General features: G+C 45.9%; 1 non-coding gene across 1 annotated transcript; it reads left to right on the forward strand.

Moving 5' to 3' along the window:
• Window positions 1-8,150: 8,150 nt before the first annotated feature.
• Window positions 8,151-8,222, forward strand: TRNAQ-UUG (transfer RNA glutamine (anticodon UUG)). The gene has a single exon. It is a non-coding gene; the product is annotated as a tRNA-Gln (tRNA).
• Window positions 8,223-8,971: the final 749 nt, after the last annotated feature.

Raw genomic sequence — 8,971 nt, forward strand, 5'->3', positions numbered from 1 at the left:
ACAGGGAACGTGCAGGGAGAGAGGGAATCCACAAGGATCAGGAATCCACCGGGAGCAGGGATCCACAGGGAGACAGGGAATCAATCCACAGGGATGGGGAATGTGCAGGGATTGGGAATGGACAGGGATTGGGAATGTGCAGAGATTGGGAATCACTTCCACAGGGACCGGGAATGCGCAGGGATCAGGAATGTGCGGGGTTTGGGAATGTGGAGGGATCGGGAATGTGCAGGGATTGGGAATCACTTCCACAGGGATTGGGAATGTGCAGGGACTGGGAATGTGCAGGGACTGGGAATCACTTCCACAGGGTTTGGGAATGTGGAGGGATCGGGAATGGACAGGAATCGGGAATGGACAGGAATGGGGAATGTGCAGGAATCGGGAATGTGCAGGGATCGGGAATCACTTCCACAGGGATTGGGAATGTGCGGGAATGGGGAATGTACAGGGACTGGGAATCACTTCCACAGGAACTGGGAATGTGGAGGGATCGGGAATATTCAGGGATCGGGAATCCACGGGGATCAGGAATGTGCAGGGATCAGGAATGTGGAGGGATTGGGAATGTGCAGAGACTGGGAATCACTCCCACAGGGACTGAGAATTTCACCCCCCAGCAGAACTGGGAATTCCATTGGGAATCGCATCCCAAAAAAAAAAAAACCCAAAAAAAACCCCCCCATGGAATTCTTCATCTCCACCATCAGAATTTGGGAATTCCGTGCAGGGGAGGGGTTGGGGGGGGGAGCTGAAAAGAGCAGGAAAATCCCCCCCCCCGGAATTCTGAATCCAGAATTCCCTCAAAATTTGGGGGGAAAAAATTCCCCCAAAAAATTGGAGATCGGGGGCCCAAAATTGAATTTTTTTTTTCCTGATTTATGGAAAAAAAAAAAAATCCCCAAATTCCTCATTTCTGCAGGAAAATCCCTGTTCCCGAGAGAGAAAAAAGCGGATTTCAGATTTCAGGAATGTCAGCGGGCGCTGATTCCCGGCACTCCGGGGGGGTTGAAAGGATTTGGGATTTTTGGGAATGTTTTGGGAAGGGTCCGAAGCTGCTGATTCCCAGCAAGGGCTGGGCTCCAGGAATCCCAGCCCCAAAATCCAGGATTTTCCCCCAAAACGGGAAGGGGAGGGCGGGAAAGGAAAATTGGGATGGATTTGGAGGGGTGGAGGAAAATCTGGGAGTGACCCCACAAGGAAAAAAAAAATGGGAATTTGGGAGGAAAAGGGAAAATTTGGGCTGAGTTTGGGGGGGCAGGAATAGCGGAAGGAAACTGGGATGTGAAAAAGGGGGAATTTGGGGCAAAATGTGAAAAATGCAGGAAAAAAAAAAGTGAAATTGGGATGAATTTTGAGGGAGGAGGAGGAAGGAAGAGTTCCCAAATGTGGTTAAAAAGAGGGGAATTTGGGATTTAAAAAAAATTGAAATTGGGATGAATTTTGAGGGCCGGGAGTGATGGGAGGAAAACTGGGATGGGTCTAAAAATCGGGAATTTGGGACAAACCCGGCCCTGACGTTTTTTGCCATCGATTTGACGGAGCCCAGCCCTTCCCAGCAGGAATTTTGGGGGAAAATCCCCCAAAACCCCTCCTGGAACAGCAGGAAAAGCAGATTTAGGGAAGGGAAGGCGGCAGAGGGAATTCCCTGGAATTCTGCAAATCCAGGGCAAAAAAAAAAACAAAACCAACAACCCCGGGAATGACAAAAAAACCACAAAAAAAGCTCAAAAAAAGCTACCTCAGGTGTGATTACCTCAGCTATGGAATATTCTGATTTTTTTTTTGGGGGTGTTTTCACTTTATTTTGGGTTTTATTGTTTTTTTTTCGGGGGCTTTTTCGCTGATATTTTATATAAGAGGTGCTAACGGGGAAGATTTTATTTTTTTAATGAAAAAGAGAGAAAAAAAAAAGAGAAATTTTTTTTTTGAATTTTTTTTTTGTTTTGTTTTGTTTTTTTGTTATGGAAAAATCCGGGCGTTCCGGAGAGAACGCCGGGAATTCCGGACCTAGTGGAAAAGATGGCAGCAGCTTCCTTAGCTTTGATATTTTTTTATGGAATTTTTGTGCCCTTTCCCAGCCATTCCCAGAGGAATTTCAGCTCTCAGGCATCGTCGCTCTCCAAAAACAAAAAAAAATCCGGGAAAATTCCGAATTTGGTTTTCCCCAGTGGGAAAAACTTGAATTTTTTTCCTTTTTTTTTTCATTTTATTTTATTTTAATTTTTAATTTTTTTTTCTGGGAATTTCAAGGGGTAAAAACCAAACCTGAACCCGGCGCTGGCTGAAAGGATTTTTCCCAATCAGATCCAGCCAAATCCGTGGAATTTTTGGGAATTTTTCCACTCCTGGGCAGCGTTTTCTATGCAAAGTGGGGTAAAAAAAAAAGGGGGTTTTTAGTGCTGGTTTTATTTTCACACTCTCGGAAGCCATAAAGAGATTTTTTTTTTTTTCTATATTTGATAGAAAATTCCTAAAGATCCCAGAATCCCAAGGCGATCCCGACCTTCCCGGAATTCCAGGGGGGTGGTGTCGATCCATCTTCTCCACTATGGTGCTGTGAAATTTAAAATAAAAAATGTAAAAAAACCACAAAAACCACAAAAAAAAATTTATTTTAAAAGAGATTTTTTTTTTTTTTGCCTCCGTTTTACCGAGGGAAAAAAAAAAAATTAATTAAGAAATGAATAAAAGAAAACGAATTAACGACTCTAAGTAACAAAAGGAAAAATTGATTTTAGAAAAGGGAAAATAATTTTTAAAAAAAGGAAAAATAATTTTTAAAAGGAAAAAAGTAATATAGAAAAAAAAGGAAAAAAGTAATTTTTAAAAAAGAAAAATTTATTTAAAAAAAGCAAAAAATAATTTTTAAAAAAAAGGAAAAAAAAAAGCTTAAAAATATTCAAAATAACTTTAAAAAACGGAGGAGGAGGGAGAGAAATTAATTAATGAATTCCTTCATTAAGTGGGAGCCGATTTTTATTCCCTACAAACGCACAGGGAGGAGGGAGAGGAGAATTCCCAACCCGAGCACGACCAGGGATCGGCCTCTCCCTGCTCCCAAACCTCCACAGGGTGATCGTTCCTGCTCCAATCCCAATTTCTCATGGTAAAATCTCTTTTTTTTCCTTGATGAAATCCATTTTTTTTTCCTTGGTGAAATCCCAATTTTTTCCCGGTAAAATCCTTTGTTTTCCCTTGCTACAATCCCGTTATTTCCCGTTGTTTTGTCCCTGCAGGAAAATCCAATTTTTTGGATGAAACGTTCAACAAAAAAAAGATTCCAAAATGCTCCAAACGAGCCAAATTTTGGTGCCGTTTTTTTTCCCCAATCCCATCACCCCACGACTCCTCCCCATCCGGAATATTTGGGATTGGGGAATTGTGGGATTCCCCCTCTCAGGGGGTGTGGGGAATGCTGAACTTTTATTCCCAAAAAAATTTGGGGTGAAAGGAGCCGGATTTGGGCTCAGCAGAGCTCCCGTCCCTCGGGGGCGTTTTCCCGGTTTTCCCTGGAATTTTTGCCAGGGAAAGGCGGTTTGGAATACTTGAAATCCCGACCTGGGGGATCCCAAAATTTCCCATCCCGGCCCTAAAAACCAGGAACAGCCATTCCCCAATCCCATCTCTGGGATTTCTGACCTAAAATCCCCAAAAATTCAGGGAATCTTTGGTGCTTTTCCCGCCCTTTTCCCATTCCCGGGGCCGTCGGCGCTGTCGGAATTCCCAAGGGAATTCCAAGAGGGAAATTCCGTTGATATCCAAGAAGTTCGTGGGAAGGAAGAGACCTTGGAGCATCTCCTGCTTTTTTTCTGGAAAATCTGGAAAATTGGGAAAAGCAGGAAAAATGGGAATGAGATGGATCCGGACTGCAATGGAAAAACCAGGAAAAATTTCCCAAAAACAGAAAAAATTCCCCAAAAAGGAAAATGGGAATGAGACGGACCCGGAGTAGAATGGAAAAACCAGGAAAAATTCCCCAAAAAGGAAATTGGGAATGAGATGGACCCGGAGTAGAATGGAAAAACCAGGAAAAATTCCCCAAAAAAACAGCAGGAAAATGGGAACGAGATGGATCCAGCTTGGAATGGAAAAAAACCCAGGAAATATTCCCAAAAACCAGGAAAATTTCCCCAAAACCAGGGAAAATTCTGCAAAACGGAAAACGGGAATGAGATGGGTCCAGTTTGGAATGGAAAAACCAGGAAAAAAATTCCAAAATTCCCAGCCCCTACAGGACTCCTCCATCTGCTCCCTCAGTGCCAAGAAATGCAGGGAAAAGCGGAATCCAGGGAAAAGCGGAATCCAGGGAAAAGCGGAATCCAGGGAAAAGCTGGTTTGGATTTTTCCCCACATTTTCTGGCGGGTGAGATCCCAGAACCATCCCGAGGCTCTTCCCTGCTGGATTTTTTCCCTGTTTTTTTTTTCCGGAAGCGCTTCCAGCTGGGATCACACGCCTGGAACTACCTCAGAGCCGCAGGGATCTTCCCGCTGGAGGAGGAATTTTGGGATGGTTCCAAGGGAGGAGCCACAGGGAAGGCTCTGGAACATTCCAGAATTTCCAAGAATCCCTCCTGGAAAAGTCTCCAGCGCCTGCCGGATCCCGGCTCTTCGTCCACAGGCAGGAATTCCCAGGTTTTTTTGGTTTTTTTTTGTGGGAGAGGAATTCCCAGGAGCTCTCGGAGACAAAATCGTGGAATGAGATGGGGGGAAAAGAAATCATGGGATGAGCCAGGCCGGGATGTTCCGCTGGATTTTGGGAATGCTCTGATGGATCCCGAGGAGTTTTGGGATGCTCCGGCAGAACGCGTGGAGGATTCCTGGAAGGGATTCCTGGGAATGGGGTGAATTCCTGGATCCCGGCGTCGGGATGATTTTTGGGATCCTGGGGATGGGATGATTTTTAGGGCAGGGAATTTTCAGGGTGGGAGGAGCTGATCCCAAGCAGGGAACGCCGCCTCTCCCACGGCTCTGATCCCAGGGAATCCACGGGATCGACCGGGACCGGGGCGGGAATTCATCCTCAGGATCCCATCGGCTCCTCAGCTTCACTTGGATCCAGAATTCCACGGAATTCCAGGGGGAAACTCAGCCCTAACCCACGACCCCGCTGCTCCTGGTTCGGGATCAGGGAAACGGGAGGGGAGCGGGAGCCGATCCCGAGAGTCCGGAACGGAGCCGGGAACGGCCTCGGGGACAGTGCTGGGAATGATGCCAGGGATGGCTCCGGGAATGATCCAGGAATGATCCCAGGAATGATCCGGGAATGATCCCAGGGACAACTCCAGGAATGATCCCGGGAATGATCCCAGGAATGACCTTGGGAACAATCTCAGGAATTATCCTGAACAACCTTGGGGATGATCCCGGGACAATCCCGAAAATTATCCCGGGAATGATCCCGCAAATGATCCTGAAAATGATCCCAGGAATGATCCCAGGGATGACTCCAGGAATGATCCCGGGATTGATCCTGAAAATGATCCCAGGAACGACTCCAAGAATGATCCTGGGAACAATCCAGGGAAAAATCCTGGAAATGATCCCAGAGATGATCCCAGGAATGATCCTGAAAATGCTCCCAGGAACGATCCCGAAAATGATCCCAGGAATGACCTCGGGAACAATCCCAGGAACGATCTTGAGCAACCTTGGGAATGATCCCGGGACAATCCCGAAAATTATCCTGGGAATGATCCCGGAAATGATCCTGAAAATGATCCCAGGAACGACTCCAAGAATGATCCTGGGAACGATCCAGGGAACAATCCTGGAAATGATCCTGAAAATGATCCTGAAAATGCTCCCAGGAACGATTTCAGGAACAATCCCAAAAATGATCCCAGGAATGACCTCGGGAACAATCCCAGGAACGATCCTGAGCAACCTTGGGAATGATCCCGGGAATGATCCAAGAACATTCCCAGAATTGATCCCAGGAACGATCCAGGAGTGATCCTGGGAAGAAAAATCCCAAAAATGATCCCGGGCACAATCCCAGGACCAATCTTGGGAGCAATCCAGGAACGATCCTGAAAATTATCACAGGAATGATCCCAGGAACGACTCTGGGAATAATCCCAGGAAAAATCCCAGGAACAACCCCGGGAATGATCCCAGGAACAATCCCAGGAATCCTCATCCCCAACCAATCCCGATTTTTTAATCTACCTCTTAGCCATAGGTGACTCTAGGTAGGGGCGACTCCCCGGGCGTAGTTTTAGGGAGAAAAGGAAAATTAAAATTTAAAAAAAAAAAATTTAAAAAAAATTTAAAAAAAGGTAGAAAGAAAAAAAAAGTTTTTTAAAAAAAAAAAGGAAAGAAAATTAAAATAGAAAAAACTAAAAAAATTTACATTTTTCCAAAGAACGCGTTCTTTTTTAAAAAAAATAAGATTAAAAAAAAAAATAGGATTTATGGGATTGCTTTCCCTTGAGGAAAGTGATTTTTGAGTCCTCGGAAGCTCCAGACCTCACCAGCCCCAGATTTGGGCTGTGACTGATTTTATTTTTATTTTTTATTTTTTATTTTATTTTTATTTTTAATACTCAATTTTCCTCCTTTTTTTTTCTGCTTTTCCTTGGATTTTTTCCTCCTTCCCTCTCACCCCTCCGGCCTCCCCGCAGGGCTGGGGGAATCCACGTCGATAATTTGGGGTTTTTTCCTATTTTTCCAATGGTTTGGGGTTTTTTTTGGGGACGGTGATGGCAGCAGGGGAGGGAGGGGGGACGGAGCTGAATTTTGGGAGCATCCAAAGGTGCTGCTTTTCCCAGGAAATTTCAGGCTCTTTAGGTAAAAATTGTGATTTCTGGGATGTTGTTTTGCCTCTTTTTTGAGTTGTTTTCACCTTTTTTGCCCCTCTAACCTCTCCTGAGCCACGTCCTTCCCTTGTGCTGGGATTTGGGATGGATGTGGGCTCCAGTTCTTTTCCAGGGAGGAGGGTTTTCCTTATTTTATTAATTTTTTTTTTTGTTTTTTTGGCCACAACTCGCTTTATTTCCACTGTTTCGCTGTGAAAAATAAAAAGCAAAAACAGAGAAAGAAGCAAAAAAAAAAAATCCAAATGTTTGTGTGGATTTGTGGGTTTGGGGAGGGGGGGGAAAAGGGTAAAATTGAAGAATTAGGGAAAAATGAGGAGGGAAGAAAAAATAAAGGGGAAATTTGAAATTAAAAGGGAGAAAACAGAGGAAAAAATTGAGGGGAAATAGGAAAATAAATGGGAAAAATGGGAGAATTAAAGGGGAAATGGGGAGGAAGAAAAATAAAGGGAAGATAGGAAAAAATGGGAGGAAGAAAACATAAAAGGAGAAATTACAAAAAAGAAATTGAGGGGAAAAATAAAGAAAATATAGAGGGGAAAGAGAAATAACGGAGGTGATAAAGGGAAAAGGGATAAATAAAAGGGGAAATGTAGGGAATAGAGGGGGAAATGGAAGAGAAATAAAGGAAAATAGAGGATAAAACTGTGAAAAATAGGAAATAGAAGGGAAAAAATATGGGGAAAGCAAGAAGAAAAGGGGGAATAGAGGATAAATAGGAAAATAAATAACTTAGAGGAGAAAAATGAATAAAAAGAGGAAAATGGAGGGGAAATAGAGAAATTAAGGGGAACACAGAGAGCAGTGGAAAAATAAATGGGAAAAAGTTAAAGGAGAAAGAGAAAATTAAATAAATAAAGGGAAATGGAGAAGGGGAAAGGAAAATTAAGGAAAATATAAGGAAAATAGGGAAATAAGGGGAAATAGAGTGGGAAAAGGAGAAATAAAAGCGGAATAGAGAAAGAAAGGGGGAATAGAGGAGAAACATACAACTAAGTGGGAAATAAAGTGGGAAATAGAGGAAAACAAATAAAGAAAGGGGGAGAAATAAGGGGGAAACCCCAGAGGAATAAGGGCAAAAACAAGTTTAAAAATCTAAAAATAAGTAAAAAAATACATAAATAAAAGTGGAAATCAGAGCAGCGGAGCTGGGGGCTGGCCCGGCGGGTGGAAGGGCGGCGGTGCCAGGGTTCCAGGAGGTTTTGAGGGCCGGGAATGTTTCGGAATTCCCGAATTCCCGCAATTCCCGAATTCCCGGGCTGTGGGACCCGGGACTATTTCCCGCGGGCGGAGGGATAGGGAGGGCGCGCGGCACCTCCCGATACACCCAGCGGTCCCATGGTGTAATGGTTAGCACTCTGGACTTTGAATCCAGCGATCCGAGTTCAAATCTCGGTGGGACCTCGTGTTTCTTTTTGCCCGCCAGGCCGCCGCCCCGGGGCCGAGGAGGGGACAGGAAAGGACCGGAGGAGGGTGAGAGGTTGCGGGGGCCGCGCTGGGAGCGCCGAGCTCGCCCCGGAGCCCGCCGTGCTCCATTTTGTTCGTGGGCGCCCGTGCTTCACGGCGCAGGCGCGGGAGAAAGGCGGCTGATGGCAGCCGGAGGGCACGCTCCGTGTTCCACCGCTGATTGGCTGGGCAGGACGTCACTCTGGCAATCCTGTATTTCTATTGGCTGGCCCTGCGCTTCGCCCCGCCTTCTACCGGCGAGGCCCGGAGCCCTCCGGGGAGACTCGCCATCTCCGTTTTCCATCGCTGATTGGCTCTTCGACCTGTCACTCTCAGAAGATCTTATTTTTACTGGCTGAGAGCTCTCTTTGCACCGCCTCCTTCTTCCGCAATCCGTATCTCCCGAGGGGGTTTCGCGCTCTCCGTTTTCCATCGCTGATTTGCTATATCTAGTGTCTCTCTCCCAATATCGCGTTTCTATTGGCTGCTACCTTCCTTTGTACCGCCTCCCACTTCACCAATCCCCCAGGAGCCAGTTCGCGCCCTCCGTTTTCCACCGCTGATTGGCTGAGCTGATGTCACTCTGCCGATCCCGCGTTGCTATTGGCTGGAAGCGCCTTTTGGCCCGCCTCCCCCTCAGCCGTCCGGAGCCCTCATGGCGGGAGCCGTCATGGCGGGTTCGAGCCCTCACAACGCTGCGCGGCCCT

This window comes from Agelaius phoeniceus, chromosome 26 (genome assembly GCF_051311805.1).
Source record: "Agelaius phoeniceus isolate bAgePho1 chromosome 26, bAgePho1.hap1, whole genome shotgun sequence".
Taxonomy (NCBI): Eukaryota; Metazoa; Chordata; class Aves; order Passeriformes; family Icteridae; genus Agelaius; species Agelaius phoeniceus.